The sequence below is a fragment of the Zingiber officinale genome, chromosome 1B, assembly GCF_018446385.1.
Source record: "Zingiber officinale cultivar Zhangliang chromosome 1B, Zo_v1.1, whole genome shotgun sequence".
In the NCBI taxonomy this organism is placed as follows: Eukaryota; Viridiplantae; Streptophyta; class Magnoliopsida; order Zingiberales; family Zingiberaceae; genus Zingiber; species Zingiber officinale.
Genome location: NC_055986.1, coordinates 128627955 through 128655887, shown reverse-complemented (window position 1 = coordinate 128655887; position 27933 = coordinate 128627955). Strand labels below are relative to the sequence as shown.

Here is a 27933-nt window from a genome sequence, read left to right as displayed (position 1 = left end):
AAATGAGGACATGCACTACAAGAACATAGATATTTAGCGACACATTTTTCGTTGCTAATACGTATGTTTTCGTGGCTAACAAATATTGATGATAATAAACTTTCATCGCTAGGATCGTCATTATAAACTTATCGTAAACACATATATTTATGAAATTATATAATGCGTTACTAATATTTTAGCGATGTGAAATTACTCATCGCTAAATAAAATTATAGCGACGAAATATGAGTATTTCGTCTCTAACATTACGGTTTAGCGACGAAACACTCGTATTTCGTCACTAATACTCATATTTTGTCATTAAAACCCCTATTTTAGCGACGAAATATCATATTTCGTCGCTAAACACTTTGCTACGATTTATTTTCGTCGCTAAACAATCATAGTTCGTTGTAAAAAAGTGGGGGAATACATTATTATGTCCCTCTTGTTTTTGAGTTTTCCCATTTATGTCCCTAAGATGTTTTCGTTCCCATTTATATCCCTCCTAAATCGTTTTTGTTCCCACTTATGTCCCTACCGTTAACTCGTCCGTGAAAATGAAACGGAAGTGCACGTGCTTATAAAAATCCTAAATTAAAGTACACTATTATGCCCCTCTTTTTTCTGGGTTTTTCCATTTATGTCCCTAAAATAGTTTCATTCTCATTTATATCCCTCTTCTTTTATTTTTGTTCCTGATAATATCCTCGCGCGTTAATTGCTATGTCAATATCAAACGGAAATGACACGTGACATGCACATGACTTTATTCTCCGCCGTCACACGTTTTAACACCCACTTGCTCGCAACAGGCTGACATGCCACTATTCATGGAGAAGAGCTGGCCGTCATGCGTTAGAGGTTTGGGGTAGCAACTCTTTTCATTGGGAGCTTTCCGATTAGTGAGCCTGCTCCTCGAACTCCACCGCACACCGTCGGCATGGCTCCTCAAGTCGATGAAGCCGAGGTCGTTGTATTTGTTGACAACGCAAATGGAACGGGCTCTTCAACGAAGGTGGTGTGGAGGACGCGCTTCTCCGCTAGGAAGGCCGAAACCAATGCGTTGGTGTCCGACCACGACCACACCGCGCCCTTGGCTTTGAAGTCTAAGAGGCCGATGAAGTTGGTGTCTCTTCTCGGGAACAATGTCACCACCATCAGACACTTGCCAGCGTTGAGAAGTCAGCCTGTTTGTCCGTATCTTGGTCCCACACCCCCGATGTCGTATTCATTGTAGTGCTCTTTACAGGTGACGAAGATCTTCAGGTCGGCGTTGCTGAAGCTAAGCGCGCCAGTGGTGAAGCCCTTGACTTGGTCATAGTGGGTGATGCATAAATTAAATGGTGACGGAACTCGTTGGTGGAGATCGAGAAAATGCTCATGTCATTGTCCCCCTTGCCCACCCGCTATCAGGCAGTGATCATGATGTTGCTGACGTCGATGTAGCCGACGTCGTTGACCTACTGGAAGTCGAGGATGATGGGTGGGTGAGCTTCTAGCATCCAATCATAGACGTGGACCATACTATCGTGGGAGACACATCTTTGGCTGTTAGGGTCAGCACGGATGGTTGTCCCGTCACCATGAGTGCAGCCGGAGACTGAGCTGGCAAGTTGGAGGCGATTCTCGTTGAAGGTGCCCCACCGGCCGATGCGGACCTTGTCGAGGAGGCCATAAAAGAGGACCTCATGGAAGAGCAACTTATCGGGAATGTTGGGTGGGATGTAGAGTTTGCCGGTGCGGAGGAGATCGAGGAGCCCGACAAAGCAGGGCGGATTGTGGTTGATAAAGTACTCAGCCTCCTCTGATTGTCAGACGCTCCACGAATCATTGAGGGGTTTGAGTCAGAATTTCCAGACGTTCCGTCTGATATTGATGTAGCATTAATTAATGGAGAGGATATTATCAGGAATAAAAATAAAAGAAGAGGGATATAACTGAGAATGAAAATATTTTAGGGACATAAATGGAAAAACCCAGAAAAAAGAGGGACATAATAGTGTACTTTAATTTAGGATTTTTATAAGCACGTGCACTTCCGTTTCATTTTCACGGACGAGTTAACGGTACGGACATAAGTGGGAACAAAAATGATTTAGGAGGGATATAAATGGGAACGAAAATATCTTAGGGACATAAGTGGGAAAACTCAAAAACAAGAGGGACCTAATAATGTATTTCCCCTAAAAAAGTTACAATAAGTTGTGATATATCAGAGTGGTTATGGTGGCATGTGTAGCATATATTATTCCGTAATCTTTGAGATTTAGTTTCATCAAGACATACTGAACATGCTTTATAACTTTTGTGCTCCATCCAAATACTATTTTATATGCTGGAAGGTCATGAATGATCCACATCACAATAGCATGTAATTAAAATACTTGTTCAGCTGATGCATCACATGCTTCCACCTCATCATCCCATAGCTCATTTAGTTCGTTGATCAAAGGTCGTAAGTGTTGATACAGTCTGACCTGACTGTTGTTTTGATGTTGACACTGATTTAAGTTTGTATCAGATGTTAATTGAACTCGAATTGATTACTGATCAAGGTTGATCATGTGGAAGGAAAAAGTCCAAGTTGGAAACTTGGCACGCGAAGTCGGAGAGGGCTCGGTAGCTCGTTCTCCGGACTAGGTCGGAGAGGGCTCGGTAGCTCGTTCTCCGGACCAGGTCAGAGAGGGCTCGGTAGCTCGTTCTCTGGACCGGACGAAGTCGGAGAGGGCTCGGTAGCTCGTTCTCCGGACTAGGTCAGAGAGGGCTCGGTAGCTCGTTCTCTGGACCAGACGAAGTTGGAGAGGGCTCGGCAGCTCGTTCTCCGGACTAGGTCAGAGAGGGCTCGGGAGCTCGTTCTCTGGACCGGATTAGGTCAGAGAGGGCTCGGTAGCTCGTTCTCGGACCAATCCTAGTATCACATAGGCGTTGGATCGGTCAACAGACCGATCCAGTGATACTTTGGATGACTGATCGGTCCGCAGACCGATCTAGTGAGACTAAATTTTCTGATCGGTCTGGTGACCGATCAGGAAACACTCAGTAGCACACTGAGTGTAATCTGATCGGTCTGTAGACCGATCAGGAAACACTCAGTAGCACACTGAGTGCAATCTGATCGGTAGCCCGATCAGAAGAAAAAGGGCGTTGGATCGGTCTATGGACCGATCCACATCCAATCTGATCGGTCGCCACGACCGATCAGACCAGCCTCAGACCGATCAGGCTGTTGTCTGATCGGTCCAAGGGTCTGTGATCGGTCTGCTGACCGATCCACAGTTAAGTTCATTGTGCATGCGCTTTCTCTGATATTTTCTGATTCGCACTTCTTTTTGCCCATCTCTGTTTAACCTTCTGCTGTGAGTCTTTTGGAGATACAGGTTGCAGGTACCATACCAGTGCTTAGTTTCAAATTAAGCCTCATCAAAGGAATGAGACAAAGGATCTTTCCACTGCTTTCTCTGCGTCAAATGCATTTGAAGCAGCAACGGCTCTGAGTTGCGATTGGTCGTGTTTGGCGGTGATCGGTGACGATTGGCTTAACTCACGGTGATTGGTTCGAGCTCGGAGGCACCGGTGAAGACCGTGGTTCTATTGGTGTGAGCTCGGAGAATCGAAGAGGAAGAGAAGTGATTGGCGGCCGTAGCTTGCGAGGATTCGGTGCGGGTTGGCGGCGATCCGGTGCGGTGATCGAATGAGAGACATAAGAAGCGATGTATCTTGAAAAAGAAAAGTGAGCGAAGCAAGTAAAAGTTGTGTGTTTGGTTGAGAGCTTGCTGTGTTCTTGGACTCTGTCTTCATCATCTTCGTGGCTGTGAGCTTACTTCGATTTTCTTTGAGCCACTGTGATCTGTAAGTCTTGTGTGCTTCATTTTAAATCTGTTCGAAGACTTTGTGGAGAGGTTTCTCCACCGAGAAGGAGAGCTTCATTAGCCGGAGTCATCCGGGGTGTGATCTACCGAAGATCAAGGGCTCGTCCACCTTACGGACACGCCGAGGAGTAGGGGCAAGTTATCCCCGAACCTCGTATATCTTGTGTTAGTGGTGCTTGGTTCTTTTCTCGTATAATTTCTTTTTGTTTGCTTATTTTCCGCTGCGCTAACAAACTCGCTTAGAATTTTTGTGAAAAGATTAAGATTTTGGTGGAGGCTATTCACTCCCCCCTCTCTAGCCATCCAAAGGATCCCAACAGTAAGTCACATCTATCTCTTTCCCAGGTGATTTAGGCCCAGGAATTAAAAGAGACATTATCAAGTATGATGACTTCATCATTTTCTATGGTGGTAAATTATAATTCACAAGTATGACAGGACACATACTATAAGCATTTGACATGTTTCCAAATGGATTAAAACCATTAGTAGTCAACCCTAAGCGAATATTTCGTGGATCACTAGCAAATATTTCATGTAAAGTGTCAAATTCTTTCCATGATTCACTATCTGTTGGGTGTCTTAATACATAATCCGTTTCAACCCTCTTTTCTTTATGTCATCTCATATCTTTTGTTGTATATTTGACAATAAATAATCACAAGTTTGAGTTTCAAAGGAAAATATTGAAGAATTTTCTGATCATTCTTTTCCTTATTCATCTCATCATACTTGTATCTAGACTCCTTGCACACTGGACATATATCTTTATTCTCACACTCACCCCAAAATAATATACAATCATTTTACATGCATGTATCTTCTCATATATTAATCCCAACTCTTGTAATATTTTTTTCTTCATAATAAGAGTTTGGAATCACATTCGGTTTGGGAAATGCCTCATACAATAACTGAAGTAACATATCAAAAGATTTATTGCTCCACCCATTTAACACCTTCACATGCATTAACTTACCAAAAAACTGAATGCATAAAAATTAGTACAAGTGTGATACAACTCTTTTTGTGCTTCTTCAAACATTGAGGTATAACTTACTCTAATATCATCTATATTAATATCATTTAATTGAGGTCCATTGGTATTGATATTTTCTGCATTTCTTAAATCAGTAAACATATCTTTAAAATCATCATCTTTAAAACCACAATCATGTTTCTCTTTATTTACAATATTTATATTAATAGATGATGTAGCAGTTTCTCTGTGAAAGTCCAAATTTTGTATAATTTATCAAATCCCCACCTGTAAAGATGTCCTCGAACATAATCTAATTCATATTTAAACAAATTGTCATACCTTCGACATATACAACGAATTTTGGATAAATTCAAACTTATCATATAATTCTTTATCACCTTTAAAAACTGATTTAACCCATTTATATATTCAGTCTTAATCCGATTCTCAATTATTATCCAACTTTTATTCATATTTATAACCTAATTAAATATAAAAAAATTCATATTATTTAATAAAATAATCCTAAAATTAATTAATAACATCAAAATAATCATAAAATTATCATCTAAGCATTAAAATAATCCTAAAATTATCATCTAAGCGTTGAGGTCAACAAAGGAAAAAATAAATTGGAATAAAAGATTTGAAGTCTGAAGGCAAAAAGAGTAAAAAGGTATCACCGCCTAAGCCAAACTGACAAAAGTGAACATGGAGACATCTAATAAAATTGGAAGGATACATAGAAAAGAAGAGGTATTAGTTAATAGGCCAAGAGAGAAACAAAAGACTCCTTGTGTATATTGGGATCCTAAACGGATAAACAAGATAAAAAAGAGCTTAAATGACAGAAAAAATATTTATGAAACTCTCCTAAATACATACGAGAGGATAATGCCTAAGGTTTTTAAGGCTCTCCCAAAAGGTGGCTCTCTTCTACATTTGTAGACTATCCTTCTATGCATAAGCAAGACACAAAAAATTTAGGTGATTAAAATGAAATATGATTTTGTATCACAATAGGTAGTTGGTATAAATCTAGACCTAGGAGACCACATAAACAAAAACTTACAATAATCTTAAGTTATATATCTAGAGGAAACTAATCTATCTAGAGTATTAAAAAGTAAAAGGAAGAATCCGCCAACCCACAATTGATGTCAAATAGATAAAGAAGTTCACTTTCACACAAGACTCAATTGAATTTGTTAAACATCACTCTTGTCATTTTCAATGCCTTTCTTGTGTTTAAACATATATAACAGTATCAGCCAAAGGGGAAAAGGAGTACTGATGACTTGAGAATTGTCAGAGAAAAAGATACTATCATGGAGGAGAATCGTCGGAGAAAGCCGACGAGGACACTAGCACAGATTGTCAATGCGAAAGCTGATGAGGACACTAGCACGGAGGAGAGAATCGTCGAAGCAAGAAACAACAGAGGAGAATCACCGCAGAGCATATCACCCAAAGAAACGACGAAGAAGAGGTTTTTTTTTGCATATTTTTGCGACAAAACTTAAGAGCTTAGCGGCGATTTTAATTCATAGCTAATATATTTACGATGAATTTCTTAAATTCATCGCTAATGTATAATTAAGTATGCGACGAATTTTAATAATTCGTCACAAACAGGTTTTTTTATGACAAATCATAATAATTCGTCGCAAATATGTTAGCGGTTGATTCTGTCTGAAGGTGACGAGATGGTGCACTGGCTCTGATGGGTGGTTGATCGACGAACAATGAGCTTCTTGAGATATGAAGGAAACTCCTTAACGATCCTACGCACAGTCAGACTAGCCAACAAAGCGTTAGTGACCTAAAATCGGGGTGGAAATTCCTGGCTAGGCCCTCCAACGCTCAAGTCAGTCTCCTCTCTTGAAAAGTGGAAGAAGAACAGTAGCAAAAGTGCAAAAAAGTAGGACTTCAGATGCAAATGTTTGCGTACCTTACCAACGGAGAGGATTCCCCTTTTTATACGACCTCACATAACCCCCGCGTGATCGTGAGGTGGTCCCCGGTTTGTTAGTTTGTTAAGTGATGGAAGAAGTACAACCTGGGTGTCATGCAATAATTCTCCGAGAAATCTTTTTTCTACCCCAGATGTACATCTTTTGTCGTTTATGACTTGGACCCTTGATGAAATACCCGATGGAGTGTATCGTTGTAACTGATTAATTAATGAAGAAGCTTCAAGGGAATATTCCTCGATAAGTTTGCCAGGCTGTTCTAATGTTGTCGACTGCTTGTCTGCTGAATGTATCCCGGTCGGTCACTAAGACGGTCATATATTGAGAATATCTTTTGTTGAATATATCTCGGCCCGTGATTAAGTCGATCGTGTATTGAGCATACTTTCTGTTGAATATATCTCGGCCAGTTATTAAGCCAGTCATATATTGAGAATACCTTCTATTGAATAAATATCTCAGTCGGTCATTAAGCCGGTTATATATTGAGAATGTCTTCTATTAAATATATTTTGGCCGATCTTTAAGCCTATTGTATGCTAAGAATTTTATAAAGCTGAGTACCTTTAAGCTCGCTTGGGATTTGCCCGGTCGAGCGCACACAGGAAGTCTTATGTTCACTTGGCCTTGACCCGGTAGATCATATGCTAAGAGTTTTATAAGGATGAGTACCCTTAAGCTTGCCCGGGCTTTGCCCAGTTGAACGTACACAGACTTATGCTCGCTCGACCTTCACCCGATTGATCGTATGCTAAGAGTTTTATAAGGTTGAGTACCCTTAAGCTCACCTAGGCTTGGCCTTGTCCTAACCTTGACTATCACCTCACCTTGACTTTAATATCCATGTCATCTCCTGAGCTCACTTTCCATAACTCATATCAGTAGCCTCTCCTTCAAGTCTAGTCGAAGGAGGTGTAGCTAACTGACTAGAATCAAGTTCTAGTTTCGCTCACTCCTCCTTTGTGACTATAAATGCTGCTTCTTTTCCAAGACCCTCGGAAGTGTAGTCGATTCATTCATCATTTACTCTATCAACCTCGGGAAAGGGGTGGCTTAATTTTTCACAAGATTTAACTTTCCAACTCTCCCTTTAAAAGAGGATGACCCAACACCCGCATCTGTATATCTTCATCCCCTTTATTTGACTAAAATCTACTGCTCATGGTGTCAAACTCTGAGGTTGATGAACTACAATAACTTCATCAGCGGCTAGATCATATGGCTCAACTGTTTGCTCAGAAGGGCATAACCCTCGCAGAGGCGCTACAGGAGAAGGACTTTCAATGTTCTTTTCGAAGGAAAATTGAAGAATGGTGGTTGGCAACTAAATCTCGGGTATGTACCGAGACAACGCTGAAGATAAAAGCCTATTTGGATATAGAGAGCCAGACTCAAGCCATGATCCTTTTAAAAGGGAAACATAAATTTTCCCTGTCCCTCGCAATCAAAGAAGTGAAGGCTAAGGATCAACTTATCACGCAATAGCAACGAAACCTGTTTCCTTTGTGTATCCTCGCATATCTTCAGAACCACCAATATACTCCACTTGCTTCATATACCAACTGAAGGAATAATATCGAACAAAATCACTTGGCTCTTAATAATGGATTCTCTGATTGAATATTATGTATGAGTTTCCAAACAGAATAATAACTTTGACCGGACATATAATGCCGGGCGAAATGAACATGCCAAATATATACGAGTATTTCATAATAAATTTCTGAGCTAAATAATGAATCGGACGAACATAGAATGCCGAGCGAGATAAACAGACCGGATATATTTGAGTAATGTATAATGAATTCCCAGACTGAATAATACATCGGTTGGACATATGGTTCCGAGCAAAATAAATAGACCGACTATTTGTGAACATTTCATTGATGAATCCCTGAACTGAATAATAAACCAATCGGATCTGTGATGTCGAGCGAAATAAACAGACCAGATATTTATATAAACAACCTCCATAATGAATTCATAGACTAAATAATAAATGGATCGGATCTATGATGCCGAACGAAATAAATAGACCGGATATTTATAAACATTTCATGATATCTGGAATGAATGTGATTTAAAGTCATGGTTCGACTTTAAACTAACTATGTAGAGTTTAAAGTCTCCAGTCGTCTATTTATCGCGACTGATCAACTGTGATGTTTAAAGTCTCCGGCCGTCTGACCCGACCGATCTATTGTAAGGTTTAAAGGCTCCGACCATTTGACGCAACCGATTGATTGTAAGATTTAAAGTCTCCGGCTATCTGACGCGATCGATCAACTATAATAATTCTGCCTGCACTTTTCATTAAATATATTGAGTAAAATACAAAAGTAAGTTACAAGTGTACTTGTCAAGCTCTATAAGGTTATAGATGATTGGTACTCCAAGGTCTATCTAACCTCCGGCCTTCAACATCTTCTGAATAGTAAGAACCAGGGACGAGCTTTTGTATCACCCTATAGGGTCCTTCATATTGTGGCTCCAGCTTATTAACATCTCTGATCGACTTGATTCGTTTCTAGCCTAAATCACCCACCTGAAAGAATCTAGGAATAACCCTTTTGTTATAATTTTACCTCATTTTTTGACGATATGATAATAAGCTGAGATGCTGCATTGTCCCGTACTTCTTCTATCAAGTTGAGCTCCATAAGATGCTAACTAGCATTATCTTTGTCATATAAGTGCCTCCGATAGGATTCCATGCCAATTTCGATTTGGATTACGACCTCCTCACCATAAACCAAATGAAAAGGAGTTATACTTGTCGATTCTCGGGGAGTTGTGTGTGTTGGAACCCCAAGGTAGCTTTGATGTGATCAAACAAGTTAAGTTAGGTCATGTTGAGTTTAACCTTGTGTCTAAGTGTGCAGGAGCTTAGGAGCACAGGAAGTCGAGCAAAACACGCAGCTAACGAAAAGGAAGACACGGGAGAGAGCCGACGGGCTCGGTGGGTCTGAGGGACGAGGTGCTGCGGAAGAGTACGCGGGTGGATGAAAGGAGGCGCGACGTTTCTGAGGGACGAGAAGCCGGAGTGAAAGGTTGCTCGAGAAGGCAGGAAGTTGGGTTCGGGTGAGCCCTATTTCGGATGACCAAAATCACCCAAGTGAGCGGAGCCAAAGCGGAAGACCCGGACCGAGGCGAGCGAAACCGAAGCAGAAGACCTAGACGAAAAATGTCAATTGTGTTGACTTTCTTGGTCCGGGCGCCTGGACCAGGTCGGGGCGCCTGGAACCCTTCCGGGCGTCCGGAATCTAAACTTTACCCAAATCGACGTGGCATTTAACCATTGCGTCAAGGATAGAATTCTATCTCATTCCAGGCACCTAGAACCATTCCAGGCACCCCGACCAGGGCTATAAATACAGCTCTGGTCCAAGAGATTCTGAACAACACTTATGATTCATTCTAGTTTTGTTTTGTTCTGTAATTTAGTACTTCAACTGTTGTAAGAGATTTCTCCGCTTGAAGGAGATTGTTTACTGAGCTCTAACTTGCTTGGATTAACAACATCCCTGGTTGTAACCAAGTAACCCTTTCGTGCCTCTTTTCGTTCAATCATTTATTTTATTTATGCAAGTGTTAGATTAATTAAGTTGTAAATTCGAGAAAGGTTCTTTTTATTTGTCAGGGTTATCCACCTCCCTCTAGCCGACCGCCAATGGTCTTACAATTGGTATTAGAGCGGCGGGTTCGCTTCAAGAGAACTAACCGCTGAACGAAGCACACGAGATGGTCGAATCGAGCATCCATCCACCGAAGTTCGAGGGGGAATTCGTGAACTGGAAAAAGAAGATGGAGGTATTTTTTAAAACATATTTTAAATTATTAATCATTATGAAATATAGTTTCGTAGCCCCGAAAGATAAAGAAGAATATCAGTGGATAATGAAGGAGCAAGCCGACTTCGTGGCAAATGACAAAGCAGAATTTCATCTGCTTAGTGTTTCACTACCTCAAGAAGTCAACTGTATCGGAACCTATGAGTCAGCTAAGGAGCTCTGGAAGAAATTTCTAGAACTACACAAAGGGATCTCGGAGGCAAAACTAGCAAAACGGGACTTGCTTCGGAATCAGATCAGCAACCTTCGGTTAGAAGATGACGAAATCGTCGCACACCTCCACTCAAGAATCAAGGAGCTAATCATCAGACTCACGAATCTCAGAGAAAAGGTATCCAACCGAGATTCGCTAAGGTACACGCTTAACACATTTCCTAAGACTCCCAAATGATCAATCTTAGTAGATGCGTATTTCATCTCTAAGGATTTAGAGGTAAGCACTTTAGAAGAATGTTTTTCAACTTTTGAAATTCATGTGTCAAGATGTGTAGGTCTAAAGAAAGAATCAAGGCAAAATGTTACTTTAAAAGCAAACATGGACGAACCAGATTTTGAGACATCACTTGACGATGACAAAACAACTTTAATGGTAAGGAGATTTAAAAAATTATTTAAATCCAATAAATTTAATCAAGTGCAGGGTAAGAGACGAAAAAGAAAGGTAAAATACTACCACTACAATGAAGAAGGGCACGTAAAAGACAACTGCCCAAAACTAAAAAAGCAAGGACAAGCATAAGGACAAAAGCACAGACAAAAGACCAACCCAGAAAAGACATAATAACCTAAAAGAAACGTGGGATGAAAGCTCATCAGAATCAGAAATCGAGGGCTATGTCGGAATCGTACTAATGGCAAGTCATCAAGACAAAGAGGACAAAGCAAACTCTTCTAAAATGAGCATCGAGAGCATTAATGAAGGGGGAACAACATCAGAAGAGAGCATCTCTACAGGGGGAGTCTCAGATGATGAAATTGACAAGGTAAGTCAGATACGATCCTTACCACCTGATAAGCTATTTAAATTTATAAATTTTCTGACTAAAACATCTCATAAATTAGAAGTAGAAAATAAGAAGTTAAAATCAACATTAGCTAGTTCTTGTTGATTAGAAGATTTTGAAAAAGTGAAAATAGAAATAGAAGAACTGAAAAATTGCACATGCACACATATTAAAAGATATAATGATTTAAATTGGCACCTTAGATTTCATAGGGACAAAATCAGAAAATTGACAAGAAAATATGTATCTAAAAAATTTCTGATTAACTTAGTTGGAAGGAATTTATATTGGTTTTCAAAATCGTATTTGGGTTAGATATTTAAATTTAGGGCTTTCAGAGAGTAGATTAAATGTTTGATTTCCTTAAGAGGCTTTGTCTAGAAAGTGGTTGTTGCTCCAATAACCAAGAAGGCATAGTACCTCGCCACAGCTTGAAAGCCAATTAATGAAATAAAATATTTAATTGACTAACTGATAAAGCATTTACTTGTGATTAATAATGCTTTAAATAGTTGTCAAAATTACTTAAACATTCTTTTCTTGTATTTTTTTAACTTAGAATTTTTTTTACAAAACTTAAAGTTTTTAAAAAATTATCTATCTCAAAGTTTTTTAAAAAACTTTATCAACTCAATTTTTTTCCCCTTAGACTTTTAAGGTACCCCATTTTTTATGTAATCAAAAAGGGAGGAGGAAAAATTAAGTATAGGGGGAGGTAGCTTAAAATTTAGCAAATTTATTACTTTTACCTTATGTTGGTTTACCCTAACTTAACTTGGGTTGTTCATATCAAAAAGGAGGAGATTGTTGGAACCCCAAGATAGTTTTGATGTAATCAAAAAAGTTAAGTTAGGTCATATCGGGTTTAACCTTGTGTCTAAGTGTGCAGGAACTTATGAGCACAGGAAGTCGAGCAAAAGACGCAGCTAGCGAGAAGAATGGAACGGGAGAGAGCCGACGGGCTCAGTGCGTATGAGGGATGAGGTGCTGCGGAAGAGTATGCGAGCGGACGAGAAGGAGGCACTCAAAGTTACCGAGGGACGAGAAGTCGGAGCGGAAGGTTGCTCGAGAAGGTCGGAAGTTGGGTTCGGGTGAGCTCTATTTCAGATGGTCGAAATCACCCAAGCGAACGGAGCCGGAGTGGAAGACCCGAACCGAGGTGAGCGAAACCTGAGCGGAAGACCCGGATGAAAAAAGTCAACTATCTTTCCTGGTCCGGGCGCTCGGATCAGGTCGGGGCCCCCCGTCCGGAATCCAAACTTTACCTAAATTGACGTGGGGTTTAACTGTTGTGTCGGGGATATAATTCTATCTCATTCCAGGTACTTGGAATCCTTCCAGGCGCCCCAGCCATGACTATAAATACATCCCTAGTTCAAGAGATTCTGAACAACACTTGTGATTCATTCTAGTTTTGTTTTGTTCTGTAATTGAGTACTTCAACTGCTGTAAGAGGCTTCTCCGCCTGAAGGAGATTGTTTACTGAGCTCCAACTTCCTTGGATTGACAACCTCCTCGGTTATAACCAATTAACCCTTTCGTGCCTCTTTTCTTTCAGTTATTTATTTTATTTATGTAAGTGTTAGATTAATTAAGCCATAAATTCGAGAAAGGTACTTTTTATTTATTAGATCTATTCACCTCCCTCTAGCCGGCTACCAATGGTCTTACAGTGTGATATTCCCATAACACGCTGGGTAATTCATCCACCCAACTTCCTCCAACATGATCTAATTTAGTTTTGAGCCCTCTGATGATCTCCATGTTCATTACCTCGACTTGCCCATTACTCTGTGAATAAGCCATAGAGGTGAAAGTCTGGGTAATACCATATCCCAAACACCATTCTTGAATTTTTCTACCTTGGAACTGCCTTCCATTATCAAAAACTAGCTTATGTGGGATGCCAAATCTATAAATAATATGTTGCCATAAGAATTTGATAACTACTTGTTCAGTAATTCTGGCCAATGGTTCAGCTTCCATCCATTTTGAAAAATAATCCACAACTACCAATAAAAATCTCCTCTGAACAAGTGTCATAAGAAATTGTCTCACTATATCCATACCCCATTGATCAAAAGCACAAGATACAATAGAGGTCTTCAGTAATTTAGTAGGATGATAAGAAATGTTCTGATGCTTCTGACAAGACAAACATATTTTTAAGAGTTGAGCAGCATTAGCTTGTAAAGTGGGTCAAAAATATTCTGTCAATAATATTTTCCTGACAAGAGACTAACCTCCTACATGATTATCACAAGAGCCTTGATGCACTTCTTGTAAAATATACTGTATATCATCTGACCCAATGCATTTAAGTAAAGAACAAGAGAAAGCTCTTTTATAAAGCTAGTCCCCAACCATAGTGAACCGGCCAGCTCTTTTCTTGAATACCCGTGCTTGCTCTCCATCAGTTGGTAGAATACCTTGTTGTAAGAATAAGATAATTGATGCTCTCCAATCGCTTTGTAATTCTAAATCGGCCTGCCTCTCAATGCAAACTACCAATAACGATTGATCCATAAGCTTATCTAAATTCCAAGGAATTATGACAGAGACCAATAGCTAACTCATCTGCTGTCTGATTATTTGAACGGAGAATTTTATGTATACTAACTTCTTAAAATTCTGCCTTTAACTTATCAAATGCCTCTACATATAACTTGAGTCATTCATTGTTGATCTCAAAATTGCTAGATAATTATTGAGCGACCAGTTGGGAATCATAATAGAGTAGGACTTGGGTGACTCCCACATGCCGAGCAGCTTGAAATCCTGCTATTAAGGCCTCATATTCTGCTTCATTGTTGATGTCCTGATAATTTAACCAAACAGATAATTACATTTGATCTTCCCTGGGTGACATAAGAAGAATACCTATTCCACTACTTTGCCGAGTAGAGGATCTATTAACATATATTTTTTCAAATTGCTTCGGTTTCAAGACCTTGCACCTTTGTTATGAAATCAGTTAGAGTCTGGGTTTGATGGTCACTCAAGGCTGATATTATATATCGTATTTGCTAAGTTCGGTCGTCTATTTGATCAATCTTCTGGATGCCTCTGGGTTAACGAGTACTCAGCCCAAGGTATTATTAGTCAATACTATGATTAAATGTGATAAAAAAATAAGGACATAATTTTCAAGCAGCTAAGACCAATCCATACGCCAAACTTCTTGAGTGTAGTGTAGCGGCACTCTGTTTAATAAATGGCTCAAAAAGTATACATGTTGTTGCTCTTTTCCCTCCTACCTCACCAATACTGAACCAACAACATGTTTATTAACTGATAAATAAATCCATAAAGTTTCACCTACTATTGATTTATCTAATATAGGAAGAGTAGATAGATAGTTCTTCAACTCTTCAAACGTCTTGTTACAATTATTGTCCCATTGGAATTTGGTTGGTCGACGTAGTATTTTGAAAAAGGGGAGACTCTAATTGGCTAACCGAGAGATGAAGCGGGATAGGGATGTTGGTCGCTACTCGGAAAACCCAATGGCTCCACTGTACAAAAATTTTGTACATGATCTGAACCTTTCCTAGCTACCATGTGTTCTTTTAAGTTAAACTTGTATCTTCTGCGGAACTTAACACGTTTGATTCCAAGTTTAACTTATATGTTCTTTTAGGTTTAGATTTGGATCTCCTGCGGAACTTAACACGTTTGATCCAAATCACCTAGGTTATAAATTCAATTAAATATTAGTTTCCAAAATTGACTTCCAGTACTGCATGGCGAGGCACTTGGCCATCTTGGATATGGGAGCAACCACCACCGACTAGATAAAGCCTTTTAAGGAAAGTTAATATTTAATTTCCTTATATAACTCTAGGTTAACCAAAAGGAACAATCAAATCATAAGGAAAAAAGAAAAAGAACACAACATCAAAATTAAATTCGAAAAATAAGAATCGAATGCCTCTTGTATTTGATATTTATACAAAGAAAAATTAACTAGTATGATGCGGAAATTAAATACTAGTTATACCTCTTGTATGCTAAAAACCTCGAGATCTTCTGCCGTATCCCTCACCTCCTCTTGGACGTCGTGTGGGCGACGATCCTCCAAGACGAACACCACCCGGAAAGCTTCTCCTCCTTCTTTAGAATTCGGCCACCACTACCACAAAGGAGCAAAAGAGAGCAAAGGTAAGAGAGGGAGAGGGGCCGACCACTTGATGATCTCGAACAACACAATATCAATTGTTATATTTTTCAAGGCCTCCCCTTCCCCCCTTTTTATATTAGTTTCCCAACGAAAAATTATGGAAAGAGTTTTATAAAAAATTAGACTCATTCCTATTTCCCTTTTTTTTCTTTTTATTTCCTTTTAATTAATCAATCCTAGATTGATATATTAATTAAACAACTATTTGTTGATGTTTAATTATTTGACCGACCCCTTGCTTGGGCACCAAGTAAGGTGGCCGACCACTTATTAAAAGGGAAAGAAAGAAAAAAAAATTTATAAAATTTTAAAAGAAGAAAACTTCTAATAAAATTTTACAAACTCTTTTTTTTTCTAATGTGGATATTAAAAGGAAAGTTTTAAAATTTAAAACCAAGTTTTAAAATTTAAAACATCTCTAATAATATTTCTTTTTAAAAGAAAGTTTTATAAATTTTACAACTCTCTTTTAAAACCTCGTGGCCTAATTTAAATTAGGAAAATTTTATAAATTTTTAAAATCTCTCTTTTTAAAAATTGTAAATATCTGAGGAAATTTAAAAATTCAAAAACAACCTTCCTAATTTAAATATTGCGGTCGGCCCCCTTGCCCAAGGCAAGGGCCCACCATTTCTAGAGAATATGTGGCCGGCCATTGCTTGGTCACCAAGCAATGAACCGGCCCCTTCTTGGACACCAAGATAGACTTTTCTTTGGATGAACTTGAGGCTTTATTGAGGCTACAACAGGGATCTAGAGGAGAAATTGGTTTTTGACCTTCCGATGAGCTTGAGTATCCCGTGCTCGCCCCGAACACACAACTCAAGTTCATCGATAATAACTTATTCTACTAGAGAGTTATTACCGCACTACCACACCAATCCCAAATTACATTATAGGCTCCTTCTTATCATGAGTGTGTTAGTCTCCCTGTGTTTAAGATTACGAATGTCCACTAATTAAGTGAGTTACTGACAACTCATTTAATTAATATCTAGCTCCAAGAGTAGTACCACTCAACTTTATTGTCATGTTGGACTAGGTCCACCTGCAGGGTTTAACATGACAATCCTTATGAGCTCCTCTTGGGGACATTCTCAACCTAGATAACTAGGATACAGATTCCTTCTATAATCAACAACACATACTGTAAGTAATATCATTTCCCAACTTATCGGGCATATTGATTTATCGAGCTAAACCTCACCCTTTGATAAGTCAAAGAAATAAATATTAAATATACATGCTTGTTATTATATTAGGATTAAGAGCACACACTTCCAAAATAACTAAGGTATAGTTCTTTTACTAAGTCAGTACAAAAAGAACTTACCTAAATGATCCTACTCAATATACTTAAAGTGTATCAGTGTAATTTATTAGTTAAGATAAACTAATACTTAATTACACTACGTCTATTCTGATGGTTTGTTCCTTTCCATCTTAGTCGTCAGCAACTGTTTATAATTTATAGAGAACCGACAACATGATCTTCTAAGTGTGACTCCACACTCCATGTTATCTACTATATAAATTAATTGAACAATTACATTTAACAAATAAATGTAAACATTTGACCAATGTGATTCTTTATTTCAAAATAAATGCGTACAAAAGCTAAACTTTTAAGTATACACTCCAACAATCTCCCATTTATATTAAAAGTCTAAGCTGCCATATCTGTTGTCATACATCTGATTCTCATCCCCTCCACATGCCGATCAAAAGCTTTCGCCGGAAGGGCCTTAGTGAAAGGATCTGCCAGGTTATCTGCTGATGTCATCTTGGCGACGACAACTTCTCCTCGCTTGACGATGTCTCGTATCAGGTGGTACTTGCGCTCTATATGTTTACTTGTCTTATGGGCTCGCGGTTCCTTTGAGTTTGCAACTGCACCGCTATTATCACAATAAATTGTGATGATTTTGGGCAAACCAAGAATCACATCTAAGTCCATTAGAAAGTTCCTGAGCCACACTGCTTCTTTAGCCGCCTCAGAGGCTGCTACATACTCATCTTCCATGGTTGAGTCCGAAACGCATTTCTGCTTAACACTCCTCCATGCAATGGCTCCACCTCCTAAAGTAAACACATAACCTGATGTAGACTTACTGTTGTCCCTATCTGATTGGAAATCTGAATCCGTGTAACCTACAGGGAGCAAATCGTCTGCTTGGTAAAATAGCATATAATCTCTAGTCCTTCTCAGGTACTTTAATATATGCTTTACCGCAGTCCAATGTCCTTGTCCATGGTTACTCTGATATCTGCTAATCATGCCCATAGCAAAACAGATATCAGGTCTCGTACATAGCATTGCATACATTAGGCTTCCTACAACCGAAGCATAAGGAACTGCTTTCATTTCCTCTGTCTCCTTTGATGTCTTCAGAGACATCTCTTTAGATAGAGCTACTCCATGCCAAAAAGGTAAGAAACCTTTTTTGGAATCCTGCATACTAAAACGAGCAAGGATTGTATCTATATATGAAGCTTGGGACAGACACAACATTCTTTTCTTGCGATCTCTTATAACTTTGATCCCAAGGATGTGTGCACATTCTCCTAAGTCCTTCATATTAAATTGTTTGGACAACCATACCCTTACGTCCGATAATACCTTGACATTGTTGCCAATTAACAAAATATCATTTACGTATAGTACAAGAAATACCACCACATTTCCGTTACACTTCTTGTATACACAAGACTCATCCGGACACTGAATAAATCCATATGACTGGATTACCTCATTAAACCGGATGTTCCAAGACCTTGAAGCTTGCTTCAGTCCATAAATGGACCGATTGAGCTTGCACACTAGATGCTCTTTGTCTTTTTCAATGAACCCTTCTGGTTGCTTTATATGGATGTTCTCTTCAAGACTTCCATTAAGGAAAGCTGTCTTGACATCCATTTGTCAAATCTCATAATCCATATGAGCAGCAATGGATAAGAGTATCCGGATAGACTTAAGCATGACTACCGGTGAAAAGGTCTCCTCATAATCGATTCCCTCTTTCTGAGTGTACCCTTTCGCAACAAGCCTAGCTTTGAAGGTTTCTACCTTCCCGTCTGTCCCTCTTTTCCTTTTGTAGATCCACTTGCATCCAACGACTTTTACACCATCGGGTGGTTCTATAAGCTCCCAGACCTTATTAGAGTACATAGACTCTATTTCAGAATTCATTGGCTTTTGCCAAGATGCTGCATCTATATCTTGGAGTGCTTCGTCATATGTTCGGGGATTAGGTTCATGTATACCCGGGATCAAGTCCGAAGACTCTCCCAAAAACATGAATCTATCAGGCTACCTTACAACCCTCCCACTACGACGAGGCACTGTCTGTGGTTGTGTATCATGTGTGACATGTGTTGCAGTCTCTTGTGGTACTTCATCTTGTACTGTTGGTACTGAAGTAAACGTGTCCTCTCTAAGTTCTTCTAGAACAATTTTACTACTGGGCTTGTGATCCATTATATAGTCTTCTTCTAAAAACTGGGCATTGGTGCTAACAATGACCTTCTGGTCTTTAGGACTATAAAATAAACCGTCTTTCATTCCTCTGGGATACCCCACAAACATACGAATTTCTGTACGAGATTCTAACTTATTAGCATCTTGTTTCAGCACATGTGCTGGACTACCCAAAATCCGAATATGTCTTAGACTGGGTTTTCGCCCATTCCATAATTCTGTGGGAGTAGAAGATACTGATTTTGAAGGTACTAAGTTCAGAATGTACACTGCCGTTTCCAGAGCATATCCCCAAAATGAATTTGGTAATTCTTAATAACTCATCATCGATCTAACCATTTCCATAAGAGTCCTATTCCTTTGTTCTGCCACACCATTCTGTTGGGGTGTACCAGGTGTAGACAGTTGGGATTGAATCCCTGCCTCTGATAAGTAATTCCTAAACTCTCCTAAGAGGTATTCACCACCACGATCAGACCGTAGTGTCTTGATACTTTTACCTAGTCGTTTCTCCACATCAGCCTTGTACTATTTGAACTTATCAAAGCACTCGGACTTGCGGCGCATTAGGTAAATGTATCCGTATCTTGAATAATCGTCTATAAAAGAGACAAAATATTCAAAACCACCTCTTGCCTGGACAGACATAGGACCACACAAATCAGAATGAACCAATTTTAACACTTCTTTGGCTCTATACCCCTTGGCCTTAAAAGACCTCTTGGTCATTTTACCTTCCAAGCAAGATTCACAAATTGGAAAATTTTCCAACTCTAATGAACCCAAGAGTCCATCGGCTATAAGCCTCTGAATCCTACTTAAGTTAATATGACCAAGCCTTAGATGCCAAAGATATGCTTGGTTCATTTCCGAAGGTTCTTTTCTCTTATTTGAGTTAGAAGATGTGTTATTAATTTCCATATTATACTTTGTGGGAGAAATTAGATTTAAAGTATACAAATTGTCAACTAATGCACCAGAACAGATAATCACTTTATTTCTCTTAATAACTACATCGTTACTAAAGGAAACTGAATATCCATCCAAAAACAGTTTAGAAACTGAAATTAAATTCTTTCTAAAACTGGGTACATAAAGACAATTTCTTAAAACCAAATTTCTATTCCTATTAAAAGATAAGTATACATCTCCCACTGCAACAGCCGCCACCTTAGTAGCATTGCCCATATAGACGGTAATCTCTCCTTCAGATAGTCGTCGGGTTTCCTGAAACCCCTGCAAGGAATTGCAGACATGATCAGTGGCTCCCGTATCTACACACCAAGTGCTGGTAGATAACACCGCTAAACATGTTTCAATAACTAGAGTATGAGATATACCTTTATTGTTCTGTTTTCTACGAGGACAGTCTGCCTTCCAATGTCCAGTCTGCTTGTAAATAAAGCACTTGCCTTTCGGCTTCTTTATTCCAGCTTTTTGTCCTGCACCTTGAGGTTTATTCACCTTCTTTGCTGAGCCATTTTGTTTCTTCTTCTTCTTGCCTTTCGGCTTAGAAGTAGAACCATTTTCAGCATAGTGAATTTGAGAATGTTGACGAAACAACCCTTCGGCTACCTAAAATTCTGTCAGAAGTTCCGCCAATGAATAAATCCTTTTATTCATATTATAGTTCAGGCGAAAATGCTCAAAACTTTTGGGCAACGTTTGGAGGATGATATCGACCTGAGTTTCCCCATCAATTTCTCCTTCAAGAACTTGTATTTCGTTTAAGTAACCCATCATCTTGAGAATATGATCCCTCACGGGAGTCCCCTCAATCATGGTGACTGTCATCAGTTTTCTCATTGCCTCTTGCCTAGCAGCCCGATTCTGATGTCCGAAGAGTTTCTTGAGATTGTTCATTATATCATAGGCTGCTGGTAAGTCCTGATGCTGATGTTGCAATACATTTGACATCGAAGCCAAGATGTAACACCGCGCCATCTCATCAGCTTTTACCCATTTACTATGATACTGAATCTCCTCTGGGGTAGAATCATTGCTAGGTGTTTCTGGACATTCCTCTGACAGCACAAACTTATAGCCATCAGCAGTAAGAATAATGTCCATGTTCCTTTTCCAATCTATGTAGTTAAGACCAGTAAGTCTGTTCTCTTTTAGTATGATGGCCAGTGGGTTGAAAGTCATCCTAAGAATCACAAATAACTTTTGGTCAGAACTCTAAATTTAGAATAATATTTATTTCTCAAACAATACTATTTTAAATTAACCAACACCTCAAAACACCATGAATTTTGTATGCCACGATAGTGTGGACGTATACAAATTCAACATTTGTAAAAGGAGGGTTTTACCCATTAATTTTATTATCTTGTCAACCTAACTTTTTGACAAATAAAATTAATAGTTGGTTTACTTTGGTCACACGAATAATAGCAGTGACTCCGATGGGGAGAATACTATTAGACGTGCCTAAGTGTGTACCATTACTTGACACTAAGTCCATTAATAAGATTGTGCCACTTCCGATGGGGAAGATCACACGCTCTTAATTAACTTCCTATAGTCATCCTAAGAATGGAAGTTTAATCTAGTGATCCGCAAACAAGCTCATTCGATATGGAGGAAGGCACTCAGAGCTAACGCGCAAGCTTGTTGCATCACTTATAAACCAGTAATGGAGACCGTGAAATTTATTTAAAAATAAATCCCTCTCCCACTTAGTTATTTAAAGTGAGGAATTTTGAATATGCTAGCCTACTAAACATGCATACTAACAAGCACACACAGTCACAACATAAAAAGTAATAAATAGAAAAACTAATTTTCAACTATTATGACTTTTATTTATTGCTGTCCTCCGTGTGTCGCCAACCCTAGCTACTGCCATCTTTGGCCACTGCCACCGGGTCTAGTTGTCGCATCCATCTTGCCCCTTGTTCCGTTGCGTCTCTGATCCTCAAAAAGGTTCCACGCCTTGCAAGATTCGATCCGCGACATAAATAGAATTTTACATTTTTCGATCCTATATTACTCGAAGGAATGTACATGTGACTAGATCAAAAAATAAAATCCTAATAAAACTAAATACAGCTCCTGCTGTATTTCATAATACAATCATGCACACATAATAAATGCCCTTGACATGTCCAAGGGTCCAATCACACACATAATAGTTGGATCCTGCATCCACAAAGTTAGCACATCTTACTATTAACCTGCCTAAATTATGTATGACATGTGCATAATTAAACTAATTCCAAATACACAGAGGCAAAACCTCGCTCTGATACCACTTATTGGTCGCTACTCGGAAAACCCAATGGCTCCACTGTACAAAAATTTTGTATGTGATCTGAACCTTTCCTAGCTACCATGTGTTCTTTTAAGTTAAACTTGTATCTCCTGCGGAACTTAACACGTTTGATTCCAAGTTTAACTTATATGTTCTTTTAGGTTTAGATTTGGATATCCTGCGGAACTTAACACGTTTGATCCAAATCACCTAGGTTATAAATTCAATTAAATATTAGTTTCCAAAATTGACTTCCAGTACTACATGGCGAGACACTTGACCTTCTTGGATATGAGAGCAACCACCACCGACTAGACAAAGTCTTTTAAGGAAAGTTAATATTTAATTTCCTTATATAACTCTAGGTTAACCAAAAGGAACAATCAAATCACAAGGAAAAAAGAAAAAGAACACAACATCGAAATTAAATTCGAAAAACAAGAATCGAATACCTCTTGTATTTGGTATTTATACAAAGAAAAATTAACTAATATGATGCAGAAATTAAATAATAGTTATACCTCTTCCTTGTATGCTAAAAACCTCGAGATCTTCTGCCGTATCCCTCGCTTCCTCTTGGACGTCGTGTGGGCGACGATCCTCCAAGACGAACACCACTCGGAAAGCTTCTCCTCCTTCTCTAGAATTCGGCCACCACCACCACAAAGGAGCAAAAGAGAGCAAAGGGAAGAGAGGGAGAGGGGCCGACCACTTGATGATCTCGAACAACACAATATCAATTGTTATATTTTTCAAGGCCTCCCCTTCCCCCCTTTTTATATTAGTTTCCCAACGAAAAATTATGGAAAGAGTTTTATAAAAAATTAGACTCATTCCTATTTCCCTTTTTTTTCTTTTTCTTTCCTTTTAATTAATCAATCCTAGATTGATTTATTAATTAAACAACTATTTGTTGATGTTTAATTATTTGACCGGCCCCTTGCTTGGGCACCAAGCAAGGTGGTCGGCCACTTATTAAAAGGGAAAGAAAAAAAAAATTTATAAAATTTTAAAAGAAGAAAACTTCTAATAAAATTTTACAAACTCTTTTTTTTTTTTCTAATATGGATATTAAAAGGATAGTTTTAAAATTTAAAACCAAGTTTTAAAATTTAAAACATCTCTAATAATATTTCTTTTTAAAAGAAAGTTTTATAAATTTTACAACTATCTTTTAAAACCTTGTGGCCTAATTTAAATTAGGAAAATTTTATAAATTTTTAAAATCTCTCTTTTTACAAATTGTAAATATCCGAGGAAATTTAAAAATTCAAAAACAACCTTCCTAATTTAAATATTGCTGCCGACCCCCTTGCCCAAGGCAAGGGCCGGCCATTTCTAGAGAATATGTGGTCGGCCATTGCTTGGTCACCAAGCAAAGAACCGGCCCCTTCTTGGACACCAAGATAGACTTTTCTTTGGATGGACTTGAGGCTTTATTGAGGCTACAACAGGGACCTAGAGGAGAAATTGGTTTTGACCTTCCGATGAGCTTGAGTGTCTCGTGCTCGCGCCGAACACACAACTCAAGTTCATCGATAATAACTCATTCCACTAGGGAGTTATTACCGCACTACAACACCAATCCCAAATTACATTATGGGCTCCTTCTTATCATGAGTGTGTTAGTCTCCCTGTGTTTAAGATTACGAATGTCCACTAATTAAGTGAGTTACTGACAACTCATTTAATTAATATCTAGCTCCAAGAGTAGTACCACTCAACTTTATTGTCATGTTGGATTAGGTCCACCTGCAGGGTTTAACATGGCAATCCTTATGAGCTCCTCTTGGGGACATTCTCAACCTAGATAACTAGGACACAGATTCCTTCTATAATCAAACACATACTATAAGTAATATCATTTTCCAACTTATCGGGCATATTGATTTATCGAGCTAAACCTCACCCTTTGATAAGTCAAAGAAATAAATATTAAATATACATGCTTGTTATTATATTAGGATTAAGAGCACACATTTCTATAATAACTAAGGTCTAGTTCTTTTACTAAGTCAGTACAAAAAGAACTTAGCTAAATGATCCTCCTCAATACACTTAAAGTGTATCAGTGTAATTTATTAGTCAAGATAAACTAATACTTAATTATACTACGTCTATTCTGATGGTTTGTTCCTTTCCATCTTAGTCGTGAGCAACTGTTTATAATTTATAGAGAACCGACAACATGATCTTCTAAGTGTGACTCCACACTCTATGTTATCTACTATATAAATTAATTGAACAATTACATTTAACAAATAAATATAAATATTTGACCAATATGATTCTTTATTTCAAAATAAATGTGTACAAAAGCTAAACTTTTAAGTATACACTCCAACAAGGGCAGTAATTCGACCAGTCAATCTTCGTGCCTCCTTAAATTACGTGGAGGAGTCATATCTTGTAGTGCTTGTACTTTGCTAGGATTGACTTCGATTCCTTGCTCGGTCACCACATAACCTAGAAATTTTCCACTTTTAGCTCTAAATAAACATTTATAGGGGGTTAAGCTTGAGCCCATACTTTCTCAAAGTTCTGCAAGTTTCTTCTATGTCCGCACACAGATCTGTCACTCGGGGGGATTTGATAAGAACATCATCCACATAGACCTCCATATTTCTTCCTATTTTCTTTTGAAAAATCTTGTTCATGAGTCTTTGATAAGTAGCTACTGCATTTTTTAGTCCGAATGACATAATTTCCACCATTTGGTTGATGCGGGGTAGAGGATAATAATCCTTTAGACAAGCTTTGCTGAGATCTCGAAAGTCAACGCAGACTCGCTTATTTCCAGATTTGGACACTAGGACAATATTGGCTAGCTAGCTTGAGAATTGCACCTCTCGGATGTAGCCTACCTCCAATAATTTGTCCACCTCTTCTTTGATGATCTTATTCTGGTCGACTCTGAAATCTCGCTTCCTTTGCTTGACCAGGCGAGCATTAGAATATACGTGGAATGCATGCTCCATAACTATTTGAGACACGCTTGTCACTTCTCTGAGAGTCCATGCAAATACATCAGTGTTGTGTGTCAAACACTCCAACAGTTCGGCCTTGAGCTCAGGAGACAAGTCAGCTGCTATACGAGTAGTCACCTACAGTTGATCGACCTGAATCCGTACTTCCTCCTTATCTTTATACACCAGGAAGGATGACTTTTCTTAAATGATGTTAACCTCCATCCTTTGGACTTTCCAAGCTGCATTAGCCTCTGTCTTCACTATCTTCACGTAGCACTTGCGCGCTACTAGTTAATCGCCTCTGACCTCCCCCACTTGATCGCCCACAGAAAATTTTATTTTCTGGTAGAAAGTTAAAATGGCCGCTCGAAATTCATTTAAGGTCAATCGACCCAGAATGACATTGTATGTAGAGAGCGTGCCCACCACTATAAAGATCGATTGTTGCATCCTCATTAGGGGCTCATCCCCTAAGGATATGGCTAACGTTATATGCCCGATCAGTTGTACTTTATTACCCGTAAACCCGTACAGAGGAGTTGACATGGGCTGAAGCTCACTGGGGTCGATTTACAGCTGATCAAATTCTTATTTGAAGATGATGTTAACGGAGCTAACTATGTCAATAAAAGTGTTAGAGATATTGTAATTGGCTATCACAGCCTTAATTATTAACGCATCATCATGGGGTTATTCTACTCTCTCTAAATCTTTGGGCCCGAAGTTGATCTCAAGCCCAACCACCTGCTTTGCATTGCATCTGACTACATGGATGACCAAACGCTAAGCATGCGACTTCCTGACTCAGTTGGAGTCACTATCAGTTGACCCCAGCTATCATTCTGATATTACTCCAAGCCGCATTATTGCGATTTTCTTCCGGCTGGGAGGATGGATACTCTTGTTGCACCCGAACGAGTATTTGAGCTTGCTCGACTGGGAGTTGTAAAGTTTCCGACTGTGGCTCAGTCGCCCGATATTCAATCTTGAGCGGGTTGTTTCATCGTGGATATAGCCGGTGATTTGGGGCTAGGGAATGCCAACAATATCTGGGATTACCTTCTTGCTGATTTCGCTGAGTGTAACAATCCTCCATGTTGTGAGTAATTGTCTGATGATACCTGTACCACTTTCATGGGGCTTCTCGAGGAACCCCCACATGTTGCACTGCTTGAGGTCACACTTCTAGATGATGATATTGAGGACCTGCACGAGGTTCTTTGGGTGGAGCAGGTACCACTGGCGTTCGATGGCTGGAGCGGAAGCAGGTGCAACGCCCTCCTTTTTTTGAACAGCTTGAGCTTCTTCAACATTAATGGATTTAGTTGCCCGTCCAATCAGAAGGTCAAAGTTGGCTGGAAGTTTTCTAACCAAATCTTTAAAGAAATCATTATCATTAAGTCCTTGAGAAAAGACATTTACTAAAAGCTCTGTGGTGGCTGTGGGAACATCCATAGCCACCTGATTGAACCTCTTGATGTATGCTCAAATGATCTCCTTGGGCCCCTACTTAAGTGAGAAGAGACTCCAAGGGGTTTTCTGATATCGCCGGTTACTGAAGAAGTGATGGAGAAATACCTTACAAAAGTCCTTGAAGTGACGAATAGAGTTATCTGGCAATTGTTTGAACCATCGTTGGCTTACGCCGCCAAATGTAGTGAGGAACATCCGACATTTTACACCATCTATAAATTGCTGAAAAAGGGCGACATGCTCAAATTTGAGGAGATGATCCTTCGGGTCAGTTGTTTCTGAATATTCTCCTATATTCACGTTCTGATAGTGCTTGGGTAATGGATCATCCGACACCTTCTAAGAGAATAGAGTAGCAATTCTCTCAAGGGAGCTATCACTGGCAACAACTTTTCCTCTACACCTGTCCCATATAGGTGCATCTCCAAAAGACTCCTGAGGTATTATTCCTTGGTCTAGCTGTTCTAATACTGTACGAAAAGTACTGAGGGTGTTGAGTTGTTGAGAGAGGCGTAAGGAGCAAACGAGCAAGACCCTCCTCCTAAACCCCTCTCTCCCTTTGATGAGCGGTTGTTGATGCTTTCAGATTTAGTGGTGGCATCATGTCACCAGTGTTGGTTTGTTGTTGTTGTTAAAGTAACTTTTGTGCTCTAAAGTTGATGAGCAACTCCAAATCTTTTTGCATTTAGGTGATGGTATTAAGTTTTCCAACCCACTCCATCGCAAAGCTTTAGATTCAAGCAAATCGTCTGAAGGCGATGAGATAGTGTGCTAGCTCCGATGGGTGGTTGATCAACGAACAATGAGCTTCTCAAGATCTAAAGGAAACTCCTCAATGATCTTGCGCACAGTCAGATGAGCCAAAAAAGTATTAGTGACCTAAGACCGCGATGGGAATCCCTGGCTAGGCCCT

The 27933-nt window shown here is 39.1% G+C and overlaps 1 pseudogene; it reads right to left on the bottom strand.

The window, feature by feature from the left end:
• Positions 1 to 751: 751 nt before the first annotated feature.
• LOC122042019 lies at positions 752 to 26708 on the bottom strand (annotated as a pseudogene).
• Positions 26709 to 27933: the final 1225 nt, after the last annotated feature.